This window comes from Mytilus californianus, unplaced genomic scaffold (genome assembly GCF_021869535.1).
Source record: "Mytilus californianus isolate M0D057914Y unplaced genomic scaffold, xbMytCali1.0.p SCAF_6, whole genome shotgun sequence".
Classification (NCBI taxonomy): domain Eukaryota; kingdom Metazoa; phylum Mollusca; class Bivalvia; order Mytilida; family Mytilidae; genus Mytilus; species Mytilus californianus.
In genome coordinates, this window is record NW_026262712.1 from 53,759,628 (window position 1) to 53,777,369 (window position 17,742).

Sequence of the window (17,742 nt, forward strand, 5' to 3'; positions counted from 1 at the left end):
TAATATCCTTTAGTAACATTGATAAGCTAATGGATATTACAAAATAAATGTCTTGAGATTATGATTTTTTCATTATTTTAAATAAGTATAAAGATGTAAGGGCAGACAACCTGACTCCCGACAAAAAACTTTTCAGACAAGTCAGTGTCAATTTCTTATCAGATCCATGTGGTTTAGTATAAGTATTAAAATATTAAAATGTGCATTAAAAAAGATTACTATGCAGTCACCTTCCCAGTGTGATATCTGCATTTAGGAAATGACTGCAGCTTTTCATAAATTGTAATTTATAATATGAAATTATCTGAAAATTAATGCTAAAATATTTTCTGTTACAAATATCAATGTCAGGGAATACAAGAAATCTTGTTCACTTGAAAAACAGATAATATTTTTGTTAAGAGAATATTTTTAATGCTGCAGCATCTGATATGACATCAAATGAAATTTGATTGGACAACAGGTTCATGAAATGGACATTTGAGTATCTGAATATCACCTGCAGTTGTGATCAGTTGTGAAGAAGTTTTCTGAAGATTTTGATCTGTAGAAACTTAATATATCTCCAGAATTCATGGATTATTAAAAGTGTCCAATACCACCTTGGTTTTTGATGGTTGCAATATAATTTTACTTGTTAAGTACCGTTTCAATTATGTCCAAAATTTTAGTAAATGTGTAGAGAGAGATGGTCATCTTCCTCAGAGTCATCTTCAGTCTTTGGATTTTCACCAGAACAATCAGTTTAGGTTATTGTTATATATATATATATTGATGCAAAGAACAAACTGTAAATGATGAACTTAAGATTATAAACTGTCTTTATAATCAAATGTTAGCCTCATTGTCTTAATCAGTTGCTACTGTCCTCCTCTTCTGATATTTTTTAATGTTGCTTTTCGATTATACAAATGTACATAACTCCAGATTTTTCAAGAAATATAAGAGTAGTTCTTTGAAATTTGGGCTTTTACATTATTTTCTTAACATATTAAAAGCATGCCTAGTAAGTACCTTTGTAAAAAAAATGCTTTATTTTTGCTTAAATTTTAGAGTGAAAGTTACTGTATTTTAAGCTTGACATTTGTTAAACTGGGTTTAACCATTGCTAATTATAGTATCTGTGAGCTCAATTTGGGACGAAACCTATATTTTACATATGCCAACCTATCTCTGTATTTCACTTACTTAACATATGTGAATTATGTAAGCAGAACTGAGTTTGTATAGTGTTATACCAAACACATATCAGTTGATACTGGGAACAGTATATCTAACGGGAAATGAATCTGATAGGCTTTTCAGTATAAAATTGATAAAATCCCGAACTTCGCGAGATTTATGGATTTTGGAAGCGTTTGACTGAAAAACTATCAGAACTGCTCAATATGTTAACCACATAATTCCAAACGTTCAACAAATACAAGTATTATCGTAAAATAGATATATTTTGTCATATAAAATGACCAATATAAGTGTGATTTATTTGATGTGAAGTGTTTTATAATGGTTTGTGAAATTTGCGGTTACTGGGAATGCCATCAGCGCCATTTTTTTATTACCCCATTTGCATTCTGTACCCTTCTGTGATGAAATGAATGAGATTATGACAAATTTGAAATGACAGATTAAAAGTTTGATACACGGCATCACTTATTACTTAGTTTGAATGACAATTTATTAATATTATCAGAAATTATTAAGATGATAGCGAGTACGTATTTTACACATGTCCGTTTCCGTATCGTGTCATTTATTAACTATGACCCGACGATAAAATCGGCTATAATTAGGTAGTGTCAAGTCCCGTCAATATATATGTTCCTGGTTGACACTTTGGAAAAAATACTCAGATAGTCTATAGAACTACAAGTTTCATTTTCAATCAAAAATTTTTTTAAATTCTGCTTTTTCATAGTATTTCACCAAATTTTAAAAAGATTAGTGATCTGTGAAACTTTCAAAATATGGCAAACATAGGTTTCAACAGAAAAAAATAAGCATACTGCATATAACCTGCTTTTCCTTTGACCTTAGACCTATACAGAATTTCCTTTACCTTAGTCATTTTTTTTCTTCTGGAATTTTCATCCCATTGAACTGTATTTTACGAAAATGCACTTTGCAAAACACAATAAGTTTTTGCATGTATAAGAATAGAAACATAATTGAAGGAGTAATAATACAAGTACTTAAGTATTTTATTTGTACACATTGTAAAGGCAATGCACAGTTATAGCGGAAACTATTGAACACTATTATGTGGTCAATATAAAGAGGTTTAAGTGCCTTTGTAAAGGAGCTCTTATCGTGACTACTCGATAACGAAAAAAAACTTTTTTCCCATAATTCATTTAATAGGCTGCCAAAATAAAATAGATCCGAAATGTCACATAAGGCGAGACGCTTTCCTCTGTTTTTGGATATCTTGACGACTTATTACACCATTTTGTCACTTCAGGCACTTTAATTATGGGCGGGAAACCCTTGTTTTTTTCCTGGTTGCATTGCTTTGTGGTCATTACAATATTTAGCCGAAAGAATGAAGTCGACGGTTGTAAACAAAACATAAAATTAACTAATTGTTTTTGGATATAAGCCAGGACTAAAAGATTTTTTATATAGATTGCTAATAACTTCCTATATGAAGCCGTAGAAATGAAAGTGTCAGTGAAAAGTTTTTTCTCAGGGTAATTGTTTTAAGTGATGGCTAGAATTATATTTTCCTCTTAATTGTTTCTCTAATTGGCAGTCGTTTTGATGGACATTTGTACTTAATCAACTTCCTATTTGGAAAAAGATTGATTTTTAAAATATCTGACTCAAACAATTGACAAAATTTTAGTCAGAGTTATGTGCGGGCTTAATTGTAATGGACTTGTTGTTTTTTTTCAAATTGTTTAAGAAAAAATTATGTGGACATCATTTAAAAAATGAGAAGGCTTTTCTTTGGTTTAATTTTTTACCCCACCCCACCCCTAAAAAAAAAGAGAAAGAAGGAAATATTGATTTTATGAATATTCCTGTAAAAAATGCATACTGGATTAGAATGTACTTTTTTCTTTCACACTCACAACAAATGCAAATTTTCAAAAACAAATTTTCAAAAAACAAATTTTTGAAATCTGTCAAAATATTTGCTCTTGAACGTTTGTATAACCTGTTCTGAAATAGTCCTAGTATTTATATCAGTAAAAGGGAGAGATATTGCCTGCATATTATAAAAAATAGAAATTTTTAACATTTCTGATTTTACCATTTGTGAGTTTCAAAATAGGATTCGATATGTTTATTTTCTACAAAGGCCATATTTCAATGAAATTTAAAGTAAAATGGAGAAAATTAAAAGTTAGGATAGAAGTGGCATGAATTATCTTCCTCTTCCCTCTTTACAAAAAACTTTAATATGGATAGGTCATCTGAAACTCTTCCCTCTTCCTTCTATTCTCCTCACACCTCATTGTCTCTCACTCCTTATGCTTATTCTTTAAATTTAAGCTTTTCTCTACTTTTATCCTGCGGTAACCTTTCACATGACTTTAAAAAGAAACTCATTTAGCAACAAATGTCAACTGAATTGCAAAACGCAAAGCAGAAGAACAATGCTATTGTTATTAAACACCATTTTTCATCAGATATTGTCCCAGCAGTCTGCACCAAAATATTTTCCAACTACTAGACCAATATTCCCATATTTTTCTTATGTGTCCAAACAAAGTTTTGCAAATACTTATTAGTCCAATTTTTTTTAACTAGTCTGGGGCATCGAACTAGTGGCTAACAGTGCAGACTGTGACCCAGTACTCCTTTTTTATGAGACCTTGAATCATTTGGTCTCTGATGGATAGTTGTCTCATTGGCAATCATACTACATCTCCTTATTTTTATATTGAACCCTATTTGATTTTAAGATATGGCCCAAGGGTTCACCATAACTTAGCCGTATCTATAGGTAGGTATCCTCTATTACTTAGCCTTTATTTGATTTAAGATATTGCCCAAGGATACACCATAACTTAGCCTTATCTATAGGTAGTTATCTTCTATTGTTTAGCCTTTATTTGATTTTAAGATATGGCCCAAGGATTCACCATAACTTAGCCTTATCTATAGGTAGTTATCTTCTATTGTTTAGCCTTTATTTGATTTTAAAATATGGCCCAAGGATTCACCATAACTTAGCCTTATCTATAGGTAGTTATCTTCGTTTTTCTAGCAATTATTTGATTTTAAGATATTGCCCAAGGATTCACCATAACTTAGCCTTATCTATAGGTAGTTATCTTCGTTTTTCTAGCAATTATTTGATTTTAAGATATTGCCCAAGGATTCACCATAACTTAGCCTTATCTATAGGTAGTTATCCTCTATTGATTAACCTTTGCTCTGTTTGAATCCTATTGAATTTTTAGTCAATCTCACTATGCAGCCATTTTTATACTGACAACAGATTAAGCAGTGGTTTTATTCACATCAACAATATATTGATTTTAAAAAAAGTTATTGGTTGTTCAATAGTTCTACATAAAATTCAAATTGACTTGACCAGTAGCAAGTAAATTGGTGAACACATGATTTGGTTTTGATGGTAAAGACAAATCTTCAATCTCAATGGAAACTTAAAGAGCTTTTATTCATGGATTCATTTTTTTTTTCTTTTTAGCTCACGTTTCCAAAGGAAAGGTGAGCTATTGCCATCACTTGGTGTCCGTCGTCGTCGTCTTTCCAGTGTAAACTATTTCAAACATTTTCTCCTCTGAAACTACTGAACCAATTCCAACCAAACTTAAGCTGATTGATCCTAAGGGTATCTAGAATAAAGTTTGTGTTTTATTTTCTGTTTCATCAAAAAACATGGCCTTTACCCCTAAAAATAGTACTTAGGGGTAAAATGCAGTATTTGGCTTATATCTCAAAAACTAAAGCATTTAGAGCAAATCCAAAATTGTCAGTTGACCCCTTAAGGAATTATTGCCCTTTAAAGACAATTTTACACAATTTGTTTATCAGTTTTCTAACTTTAAAAAATATTCTCCTCTGAAACTACTGAACCAAATTAAATCAAACTTAAGCTGAATGATTCTTAGGTTATCTAGAATAAAGTTTGTGTTTTATTTTCTGTTTCCTCAGAAAACATGGCCGCCATGGCTAAAAATAGAACATAGGGTAAAATGCAGTTTTTGACTAATATCTCAAAAACTAAAGCATTTAGAGCAAATCAGACAAGAAGTTAAAGTATTCATTAGGTCAAGGTCTACCTGCACTTAAATTATCAGCCAAATCAGGTATCTGATTTTTAGGTTATTGCTACTGAATTGATGATTTTTAGGTTATTGCCCCTGAGTTGATGATTCTAAGGAAATTTTGCAGTTTTCGTTTATTATCTTGAATATTATTATAGATAAAGATAAACTGTAAACTGCAAAAATGTTCAGCAAAGTAAGATCTATTAATAAGTTTTATATTACCAAAATTGTCAATTGACCCCTTAAGGAGTTATTGCCCTTTAAAGACAATTTTTCACAATTTGTTAATCTAGTTTGCTTACTTTAAAAAATCTTCTCCTTTGAAACTGTTGAATCAATTTCAGCCAAACGTGGGCTGAATGAGTTTTAGAGTATCTAGTAAAAATTTTGTATTTTATTTCCTTGTACGTCAAGAAACATAGCCACTATGGCTGAAATGGAAAATAGGGGTGAAATGCATTTTTTTGCTTTTGAAGAAAATATGACAGATACAAAGAACATTTAAATGGCATTTTTAAGCCACTCATTAATATATATTGAAAAGCAAAAATAATCATTGATGAAAGATTTAAGCAAAAGATTACAAGTGAGCGATTCAGGCTCTTGACAGCCTCTTGTTTTTAAAATTTTGGATAATTATTGATAAATATTTTGTGGTTTCAGGTTTTGCAGGTAATAAATCAGTTGAGAAGCAGTTTGTTGGGCTATTTATTTTATATTGTGATTATGGATGAAAATTAAATAATTCCCATGGATATAACATAATATTATTAATCGAATATTTTTAAGGATTTGTGATTCGTTAAACTTTGATCACATGTACGTTTGTATTTACTCAGTTTGCACGCCAATACTGTTGTTTTTAGCTTTTCGTAGGTCAAAGACAGCATATTACACAGGGCATACAGCATGTTACTAAAAATACATTCTAGAAATCCCCAATTTCACATTGTTTGATTAATAATATAACAATTGTAGCCTTTAGTTGAGGTCAATACAATGTTATATCGACATAGAGAAGCATATCGACCTCAGACTTTGTCAGTCCATATGCTTCTCTTAGGTTGATATAACCTCCTATCAACCTCATACAAATGCTATAATTGTATAATATAGTTCAGTTCTCTTCCTTGACATGGAGATAACTTTGCTACATATGACCCTGCTATTTGGTAGCCCTATGCCTGTATTTAAACACAAATATTTTTGCATACTCTGTCAGCAGTGATTCCCCCAAAATTACATTTTTTTATGATGTCTTCTTACTGAAACCCAACGAACACAACACCATAAGTTCATTTTTAATCTTCCAAATTAAGCAGTTCTTTCCAAAGTAATAGAAAGCAAAGAAGAAAGATGGTGGTTAGTAATTACCTGTCCATTATATCTGTTAAAACAGAAAAAGGACAGGCAACCAGTCTAGACATAATGTTGACAAGATCTTGTTAACAGAACATACTCTAATTGTAAAATCCTATTGCATGTGTTTGATTGTCAGAGAGAATTATCTATTTCCAGTTATGGCCCTTGATTACAAAAGAACAAAAAAACATTGTCTAATGCGTGTCTGCAATTGTATTAGTTTAGAAAACAAATAAGGAAATGGAAAAGAAAATAAAATTATGATACGGTTATTTCATCTTGCATTGTTTGGCAACAATTTCATTTTATATTCTTCGTAAATCGAATGCCAAGACGATTTACACTAATGAAAAGTATTTTTGTTAAGACGAAACTTAATGGATTCAGTTCTTTGTTAATCAGTTCTCTATTGTTACGACATTTTGTTTGCAATGTATGCCTTTGTTCCCGAAGCGAGTACAATTCCATGGTATTGTATACAATTTAGAAAGACACCGAGTTGTATATTATCTGACTTAACGGGGATCAATAGGCCTGGCTATTGTAATCTGTAATGATATTTAGTCTTCATTTAGCATACTTGAATAGGTTCACAAATTCATCACCGCCTTTGAGGAGAACATCACATTTTCATTACTATAACAAAGCTCAGTCAACTGTTCCAACGAGGGTTTGTTATTATAATGGTAAAATTAATATCTTTTGCATTCAGCGGCCGTTGCATTATTTGCAGTATGAAAAAATCATTGCCTCCGATGGGTCTTAAAATCAATGTTTTTTTTTTTCTTTTGCTCCCCAAAATGCTGGATCAATAAGTTGATGAAATTCCTAAACATCAATTGCCATTGTTGAATTTTCTTGATGACTAACGAGAAAAGCTTAAGAATTGTTCATTTGTGGTTTTTGTTATGGTTAATAATCCACGCTGCTGCCGTCTCAGCACTGATTCCTGTTGGTGAGACATATTTGTTTATTCAAAATCAACACCTGTTTTTTAAATAGATATATTACATATAAATCAGTAGCATTTATTCATGAATTTTTTTCCTTTTTTTGATTTTTTGTTTAACAAATGTAATAATTTGAATTGTAAATTTTAATTTTTTCAACGGATGCAAGTCATAAATTTATCAATTTTTAATATTCATCAGCATTCAGTTACAAGTGTACATTTCACTCTTGGAGAAGTTGACACACTTGATAAGCGATTATCTGAAATTGATTATTTTAATTACACAATTATGTAATTGATATCATCTTTATCAACAGGTACAGATGTGATTCTTGACATCAACTGGTTAACAGAAAATAAAGAGTCCATTTAAACAAGGTAAGGAGATACTTCATTACTGATAAAATTTACCTGTTAAAGTTGTCACAGGTGTTAATTGGTTGAGGGGAATTAAAGGGGGAGGAGATGGAAATGTGATTTTAGCATGTTTCCCACTGTGATATGGCTAGGGGAATTGGAATTAAAAATGGAGGGGTGGTAATTTGATAATTGGAATCATGGCATAGGGAATGAAATGTATTTATATTGTCATTTCTGGACCTTTTATAGCTTACTATGCAGTATGAGATTTGCTCATTGTTGAAGGCCATACAGTGACCTATAGTTGTTAAGTTCTACGTCATTTGGTCTCTCTTGTGGACAGTTGTATCATTAGCAATCATACCACATCATCTTATTTCTATATTTATAGGGCTTTTTGTGGTCTCTAGGTGAGAATTATGGGTAGGAATTTTGAAAATGTTTGTCTTATTGATTAATTCTATTGAACTTATGAAGTAATAGGGGGACAGTAAATATAATTGCACGATGTTGTGCTGATTAGCAAGTGGTGCATTGTCACTGAAACATATAATATTTAGCAGTACATAAAACAAGTGAGTTTGCTTGGACATTGAGAAACCTACTTAACCACCCTCCAAACATCTTTTTGTGCTAGAATTTCAACAGAAATTTTCATGAAAGTAGTGATACATTTTAGAATTGATTCCCAATGACAAAAACTGTTTTTGTGATAATTTGGGAGTAATATTAACAGTGAATACTTAGTTGTTGTTAAAACTTCACAAATTTTGAATCTTTTTGTGCTAGGATTTCAAAGAAAATAGATAAAATTAGCTCTTCCATAACGATTCCAGATGTCATTTTCTTTAAATGCGGAATAAACTTAGCTTTTGTTAAACAATGATAAATTTTGAGAATATTAGTTTTTGCAAGGATTTCAAAGAAAATCCATATGTAGGTATAATTTGCTATTCCAAAATAATTCTCTGTATCAAAAACAATTAATGAAAATACCTACAAAAATACATAGTCTCTGTGCCTCACACAAATATGTGCAAGCAGGGCCCTTCCTGACACATCAGTGTTCTGGTTTCATAAGATTCCCAGAATGCTTAGAAAAAGGAATTGTTGAAGGAAAGTCCCACTAAGTGTGACACTAGAGCACACGAAGGATACTGGTCAAATGCTTATTTCATTTACTGGACTACTGTCAGATAAAAAAAATGGAATTTAAGTTAAATATTATTGATTGTCCAGTAAAATCTTATTTGCATCATTAAATATTAATTGCTCACCTGAGTATGAGAACCTTTGGAAAAACTTTTTGGCCAAACGGAAGCATCATGAAGCCTAATTGTTCACTGACCATTAGTTACCAGGCAAGGAACCATCTTGACATGAGGAAAAATAAAGATATTTATCAAAGCCATGCTGTTTATATGATTTAACCAATCAGAAAATGTTGCTCAAAGGTTAAATTTTGATAAATTGTATAAGTGTTACTCAGTAGCTATGGATCCTGGTCTAATTTTTTGCTCATGTTTTGGAAAGGCTAGGTCTAGAGGAAGTCAAGTGACTGAATTTTAGCACTGATCAAGACTAAAGTAACTGAGGTAGTGTTGAAAAAAATTATGCAAATTAGTGTTTAGTTACAGCATCTGCATAAATATTTAGGTACTTTTAATCAAATTTATAGGAATTGACATATTTTTAAAAATTAGGTCTATCCCACAATGCACTGTTCTCACATCCAATGAACATAGCAATGTATTCCATTTTGCTTTAATGCCAAGTAGAGATCCAGGATCCCAGGCTACTAATTGAGAGGACGAATTTCATCCACCTTTAAAATTTGAACAAATGTTCCCCGATTAGAATTGGTCATATAATAGATAGATCTGGGTAATCTGGTATCTAGGTTATTTACTGGTCTCTTATCCATCTTTTTAAAGACAGCTGCCAGATTATAAAAATTGTTCAAGACCTTTCCAGGTGTTGTGTTAACTTCGTTTAAATGCTGGAAATATGATTTAATAGAGTCATTAGTTGGCCCTGAAATAAAAGAAATAAAAGAATTATTCTATCTTTTCCAAATTTCTTCAATATAAGTTATATATAGTTTAGAAAATTTTTTGCAGAAATGTTAAAAAATAAACTATTGACATCCGGCAGACTTAAGTGAATGTCTTGTAAACATCTGTAGAGTATTATATGACAGATTTATAATACATTTTGATTTTCAAATTCAAGGGGTCTAAAAAAAGTAGTGCATCATTGCATGGTTTTAACACACAAAAGGTCAAAAGATTGTGAATGTCAAAAATCCATCTAAAGGAAAAATGTATTTTTCAAACACTGTAAGAATAGCTAATGTTTTACTGATGAAAAGAGGTTCACTATCAGTATTGTTCAGTCAAATAGAATAAATGCTGTCTTGATCATATTTAGTTCTGCGAAATAAAAACAAAAAACGATTATTTCATTTATATGTAAATTGTCATGGCACACAATTTGTTTTAGACAATCACATCTTGACAGATTTTCTTTTAAATTGTTTCATTTATAGTGAAATGTGATGGACAGTTAGGTTTTTTTTTTTTGTTATCGAAGCAATTTCTTATTGTTTTCTGACTCACTGCCATGACAATAAATTCCCCCGCAAACTTTTGCCATGTTTTTCTTGGACATTAAATGGAAAGAATGACGTCTGCAAGAACACTATATGTTTTTATTGTTGTGATTTTCTGTAGAGACATTAGAATGTGTCAGTTTAACAATTACTGCATTGATATGGACGATTTAGAAAAATATGGACAAAGTCTCAGAATCATTAGTAATAACAATAGACTACTCTCTATGATAGCTCAACGACAATCAGTTGGGGTTCTCAGAAGATTTACCACCAAAATCAATGGAAATAGATAAAGTGACATTTTTTGTTATCACTGTCAGGAGTTAAGTCCCGATCACGTTTTGATCGCTGTACTATGATTAAGTAAATGTTTTAAAGGCCATTGTTATCTGCCAACGACAAACATAAGAATTATGATAAACCTTTGTTAATAGAGGGTGAATAGCACGAAATCCAAACAGACGAGGTTCTTGTTTACCCCGCTACCTTTCTTATTCTCCAAATAATGCCTACACTCAAACAACAAGCATAGCCGTGTTTCTAAGTCCCTAATCTTTCCTACTATTGTACAAGTTTGGGAGAGTTCTCGACAATGGTTTACAAATGAAAGTGTTTACTGTTAACAAACATGATTGTTAGAAGAATGGGCTGAGATAACGAGTCATCGTTGATGTATTGTAGACCGGGGATAATAATAAGGATTAAGTCGGGTAGCGTTATCAGTGGTAACAAAGGGTTAGATAACGGGACTCTGAGATGTATGATTAGAGAATGACTTTTGTCTCCAGTATAATTTGATGTGTTGCAGGATTTAGTTTGTCTCAGTTGACAAGTTTTTCCAATATTGTTCCTTGACGGATTTACATTTGGTGGGAAGCTGATTTTCCCAGGATTCAGTAGGTAAAATGTATTTGATATCTTGAATGAGGAAGTTATCATTGTCTCAGGTTTATATAAGTTATTGTTTAAACAACGGATAAATGTTTGTAGTATCTATTTTAATTAGGGGAAGATCAAGGTACACTATAAGTAGGGGATGTTTGCACTCTATTTTTATATGTGTCTGAGGAAGATTTTTAAGTGAAAAATGTTTTGGGGTTTTTTGGTTTAAATATTTTTGTTAATTAGGTAATATTTATGTTATTTCCTTCTTCTTTTTTTAAAGGGGGGAGGGGGGGGGTGCTTTAAAATTACACCTCATAGTGAATGAAATTATAATAGGCTTTGATTTTTTCATAAATCAAAAAGTTCTAGCTACAATCAAAAGTTTAATTATTTACTGAAGCTGCTTCTTTTTTAAAACTGATAATTTGTTTTAATTACTGCTACCAAAAGTTAAATATTTAAAAAAAAAAAATGGATGATCTGCTGTTAAAGGCTGTATTATTTTCAAATAACCTTTTGATAAACATTTGTCTCATTGACACAATTTTTTAAGTTCAAATGAACAGTAAAGAATAGCTCCCAGAGAAAAATAAAATCCACAGAGAGTCAAATTTCCCAACAAGTATTACTTTGTATAATTGAACAGATTTATCTCCCCCTGATAAATATAATGGTATCATTTTTGAAAGAGTTCATGGGTATTTAAGTACCTTTATCTGCAGATATTTGCCCCATTCTACTTGAGAGTGCATAATGTGAAGAGGTAGAAACCAGAAGTCTTTGTTTTATCTGAAGATGAGTTATCAAGAGGTGCTCCTTATCAGGAGCACAATTACAGAACTGTGATAAGCGCTGTCATCAAAACGTAAAGTAGTCATCAATAATCCTGTAGTGTTTTGCTACTGTTTTTAAATTTTATTAATCAATAAAGGTTTTGAATGAATGAATAATTTTTACATTTCATAATTTTAAGATTTTTTAGAATTTCAATTGTTTTAGGTAATTTGTTAAAAAGAGATGCAGGATCAGTATTAGGAATAGATTAAATTTCAGATGGCAGAAAATCAGCAACAAACCAAAAAGTATAATGAAATTAAAAAATATAGTTTGTGATAAATGACTAAATAATTCCATTTATTGTACAGCAACAAAATATTTTACAATAAAGCAAAACAAAAGGTTTTTTGCAATGATATATCATATTGCACTAGTGCACATAACAATTCAAATTAGTGGTGTCATCAGTGACAGAAATGTTTGAAACAGTTTTAGAAGCTTTGCAAAACAATAAAAGGGTTATTGCATGAATATTGTTGAATATTATCCCTTGCCTAATCAGGGGTTCACATTTGCTTTAAATAATGAAAGGTCCAGGACCATTTGAAATTTTAAGTGAAAGGTCCTCCATAAGAAATCAATGGTTGTGTATAAAGCATCAATGTAAAGAATGGTAGGTCCTTGACATTTTGTAATTAAAAAATGAAAAGTCCTCTCCTAGAAAAGACAGGTCCCGGACCTCGGACCCACACTTATTTGAACCCCTGATAAAATACATTTCACTCGCAAGTCTAAGTGCAGTATAAAAATCTATTTTGGGCAATATTCATGCAATAACCATATAATACTTTCTGAAAAGTGCTCTTATAACTATAAAGGTTTTCAGTACTTTATCCATACAGAAACAGTCCAAAAATGTGACATTTGTTATAGATAAGAGTTTGATTGAATGGCTTACGGGAGAGGAGATTATTGTAAATGCTTTGTTTCAAATCTTGGGTCAACACAATTTGATTGGCAGAGGTATTGTAGTGCATTAATTGTGTTTGGACCATTATGCAACTTCTATGTCAAAAATGTCTGCAGTTGTGTTCCATTTATTAAAGCCACAACCATATTTGTTGCTGAAAAGATATCATTTCCAGATAACTATAGCATGTCATAAGCAACTTGACGACTTGTAGCCAATGGGTGGGACAGGAACTGCTTTCCCTTCTTGAGCACATGTGTTCCTCATACATGCCAACCTTTTGGAGCAACAACGTGGGAGATTTCCCTCTATCCAGCTCTTCCAATAAGGAAGATTATGTGTGACAACCTTTAAATATTTTTTTTGAATATGTGATAATATACAAAGAAGATTCTTAATGACCATGGATATCTTTTTATCATACAATTTGAAAGATATAAGAAGATGTGGTATGAGTGCCAATGAGACAACTCTCCATCCAAGTCACAATTTATAAAAGAAAACCATTATCGGTCAAAGTACAGTCTTCAACACGGAGCCTTGGCTCACACCGAACAGTAAGCTATAAAGGGCCCCCAAAATTACTAGTGTAAAACCATTCAAACGGGAAAACCAACTGTCTAATCTATATAAAAAACGAGAAACACTTATGAACCACATCAACAAACGACAACTACTGAACATCAGATTCCTGACTTAGGACAGGTGCAAACAAATGCAGCGGGTTTAAACGTTTTAATGGTACCAAACCTTCACCCTTTTTCTGAATCAATAGTGTAACATCACAACATAGAAAGACACACTATAAAATATCAACTGAAATAGCTTAACTCAATCAAAGGACATATTAACACCATTGAACATACACTGAACAAATAAATTTGGCATTGTTACAGTTAAAATCAATCATAGAAAATACTTTCAAAAGATGAAAAGGGGTAAAAATAAGGTGATTTTTTTATCCAAATATTTAAATTTAAAAAAAAAAAGAGGGGAGTGTACCTCTTAGAACGGGTTCCTTGGCAGGTATGGTGTTATTCCTGTTGTTTTTTATGGAGATCATGTTGCTGTACTTGTTGTTTTATATATGGACTATTTTCTTTTCAACATTTTCTTTTCAACATTTGTTTGTCTTTCCTTCCTCAACTTATGATATTTTATTGCTTCCTTGGTGTCTTTATTTTCTTTCCTTTTTTCGACTTTTAGTTATGCTGTCTGATTCTTTCCCTTTGATAAAAAAGTCATTTATATTAAATTCTTTATGAATTATAGTAAACTGTCTTGTAGCAGTGAACATTCTCACGTAATTACCAAGAAGTAAGTCAGTTAAGACAGTTGAAATTGTTTATATGTGAATTTTCAATTATTTGAATCAAACAACCACATTATCTACAGTTTATCTTGATTCATGGATTTCAACAGAGCTCATTGTTTATTGTTATATTCTGATAACTAAGTTTATCTTATCTGCCACAGAAAATGTTCAAAAATATGATTGTTCAAAAGTATTATACAGCATTTGTCAGCCTATCATTGTAAAATTTTGACTTCCAACGCAGATTTTTGCTTGACCTATGATTTGGATTGCGAACGGGTTGAGAACAAATGCTAAGTTTAGAGACCGAGAGAGTTTTTAACTTTAATAGATACACAAGAGTCAAAATCATTTTTTTTTTGTTGAAGTTTGTAACACTTATCTAGGATGATCTTTTATCTATCTTTCACAGCTTTACTGTGCTTAATGTCTATTCTTTTTCAGTAATCAAAATCATTGAAAGTTAATGTATTGAGATTATATTAAGTGGATTATATTTTTTCTGTTGTTTTTATCATTTTTAAAAACTAATCTTATGTTAGTAATAAAAATGAAAAGGAGACATATTTAAACTTTAACTTTTTTCTTCATTTAATTAGTTAGAAGTGTATGACAAAATTGATTAAAATACTATCGTTAAGTGGACAGATCACTGACATTAACAGTTTATAAGTTTGGTGCATCTGAAGTGCTTTATTGGGATTTATCTTCACCAGGAATGCTCAAACAAAAATTTTGCAAAGTATGCAAAATTACTTGAATACAAGATTACTATTAAGATCAAAAGTCAAATTGATGATTCAATCAAATCCATTCCATTTATTCTGACATCATTTTGAAATGTGCCCTTCAATATTTTTATGTCTCAACAACTCCTTACCTTATCTTTGATGGGAGGAAATTGCACTTTATTAAAACTGATAATTCAATTGTTATTGTCGACAGGTAAATAACCTGTATATTGGGACCACCTAGAAAACAATGAAATCTTTATTGATTACAAGTAGAATGTGAATTTATAAAAAGTAAATACAAGGTGTTATATCTTTTATTCAATGAACAGTTTTAAATTAAACTGTTTGCATGATCAACTGTTATCATAGTGTATAGTTTTTAATTAGAATTCTGAAGTACAATGCTTTCTTGTTTATTGAAGTGATAAACTTGAAGAGACTTCCTTTCAGAGATTGTAGAACAATGAAGCAGCTTCAGTTTCCTTTGATCTAATTGGCCTGTCTTCTCGAAAAGCCCTTAAACTGAAAATAAAAGTGTATAGATTCTATGAAATAACTTGGAATTTGTGAGCATATTTAACCAGTGATACATTCAGTTGGTGGCCTTATTGGATTTTTTACAGCATAAATAAAGGCAACAATAGTCATAATTCGATTAAGCAAAAACAAATTCGGGTAACAAGCTAAAAACGAGGGAAACACATCAACTATTAGAGGAAAACAACGGAACAACAGAAACACTGAACTACAACAAAAGCAAATGCCAACATACATACATAGAAACGGACTGCCATATTCATGATTTGTTACAGGACATTTTAAGAAAAAAATGGTGGGTTGAACCTGGTTTTATAGCTAGCCAAACCTCCCGCTAATATGGGCCTTTGGCAATGTTAAAAATACTGCTAAAATGACAACACTACGTGACAGGAATACAGTACAAACAAATGCAAGAATATAAGTCATACATGTGTTATTAATTTACTTTGCAAATGGTCAATTATACTCTTTCTTAAAGTTAAGAAATCCTGAAACTAAAATTGCTTATGTGTAGCTCTGGTAAATCTAAGCAGGGATAATTACAAGCTATTTCACCTAAGCAATGTAGATTCCAGTACCCAATAGTTTATTACAATGTGATAAGTTACATAAAAGTTGGTTAACACCTTTGTGGTTTATGATGTAACAGTCTAATTGATTTCTTATTTATGGCAATTTTAATTCTATAGGATATGACTTAACTGTAAGATGTAAATAAAATATCATTAAAGGCAACAGTTCTTAATCAATTTCCCTTGGACATAGGTCCCTTTTAGAGGTTTGATAAGTTAGCCTCCTCTGTTTTTGATCCTCATTTGTGACTGAAAGAACCAGACATTTTTTTTTTGCCATAATAATTGTGAGAAAGCAAATACTGTCGCACTGTAAAGTCTGCTTTTCAAAGAAACCTATGTAAAATGTCATTGCATTTTTCCAAAGATGTGTTTGCACTGTATATAATGTTAGGTATGTGATTTTAATTAGAATCAAATTTGTTTGAAGCAGACAAAAGGCCATTACAGTCACTCATAGTTTCCTTGATTTGTAATAAAATCTAAAACTAACAAAAAGTTAATCTCTCTCCCAATGTCAAAATGAATTATCAAAGTTCTGGATTGCAAGTTATATTAGACTTATAGACCTGTTTCTTAGTTTAAAAAGACAAAAATATAAAAAAAATAAGAATAAAACCAATGAGTACTTGAATTACAACAGAAACCATTCATCCTATTTTTTACCTCTGATCTATAAGATTTTGAATAAATTTAATCAACATTCAAAATCTAGTGGAAATTGTAAGGTATTATGAAACCAGTAATGCTCAATGAAACCAGCTTGATATGAGTCATCTTGTCTTGGATCAATTTGAGTTCTACCTAAGCAATTTTATTTGTAACACCAGGAAATTTTAAATAGCTCTCAATAAAATAAAAATAGAATTAACCTCCTCCAGTAAAATTGATTAACTTGTAAGTGGTTTTTGCTGTAATAGTAAGTCTTACTTTTGTTTTGACAATTGAATTTATATTGTTGCCTTAAACATCTTACCATGGAGATGTCTTTTGCTGTTCTTTTTTTTTTCATTTTTTTCGCTTGGTTGCTGTCTTGATGCCATATACAACACCACATTATCTTTTATTTGTTAGTGAAATGGGGCTTTTGTTTGCTATAGTGGTTCCTGACTGTCTAAACAGCTGCTTTTATGTTAGACTTACTCCAACCCCAGAGTGCATTGTCCTCAAATTTACAGAAATTCCTGGAGTATCCAAATACATACAACTTTGAATAAATTGATAAGAAATTCAGAACTTTTAACTGTAGGCAATGCAAAGCAACATTCTGATTTACCAAATTTGTCTTTAAATTATTTGAGTCATTGATGAGAAGTTCCATTGGTATACAGCATTATTGTTGAACAATGTCTTAAGGATGTATTTAGGTGAAATTAAAACAATCTAGAAGTTAAAATTGATGCTATAAGTCAGAA

The 17,742-nt window shown here is 31.1% G+C and overlaps 1 protein-coding gene across 1 annotated transcript in view; it reads left to right on the top strand.

Moving 5' to 3' along the window:
* The first annotated feature begins 7,877 nt into the window (after positions 1–7,877).
* LOC127705670 (transcription factor egl-13-like) overlaps positions 7,878–17,742 on the top strand; it is a 126,800-nt gene continuing 116,935 nt past the window's right edge. Inside the window, exon 1 of the mRNA XM_052210009.1 lies at positions 7,878–7,938. The gene's annotated coding sequence lies outside the window, so the exon portion shown is untranslated. The remainder of the gene's footprint in view (positions 7,939–17,742) is intronic.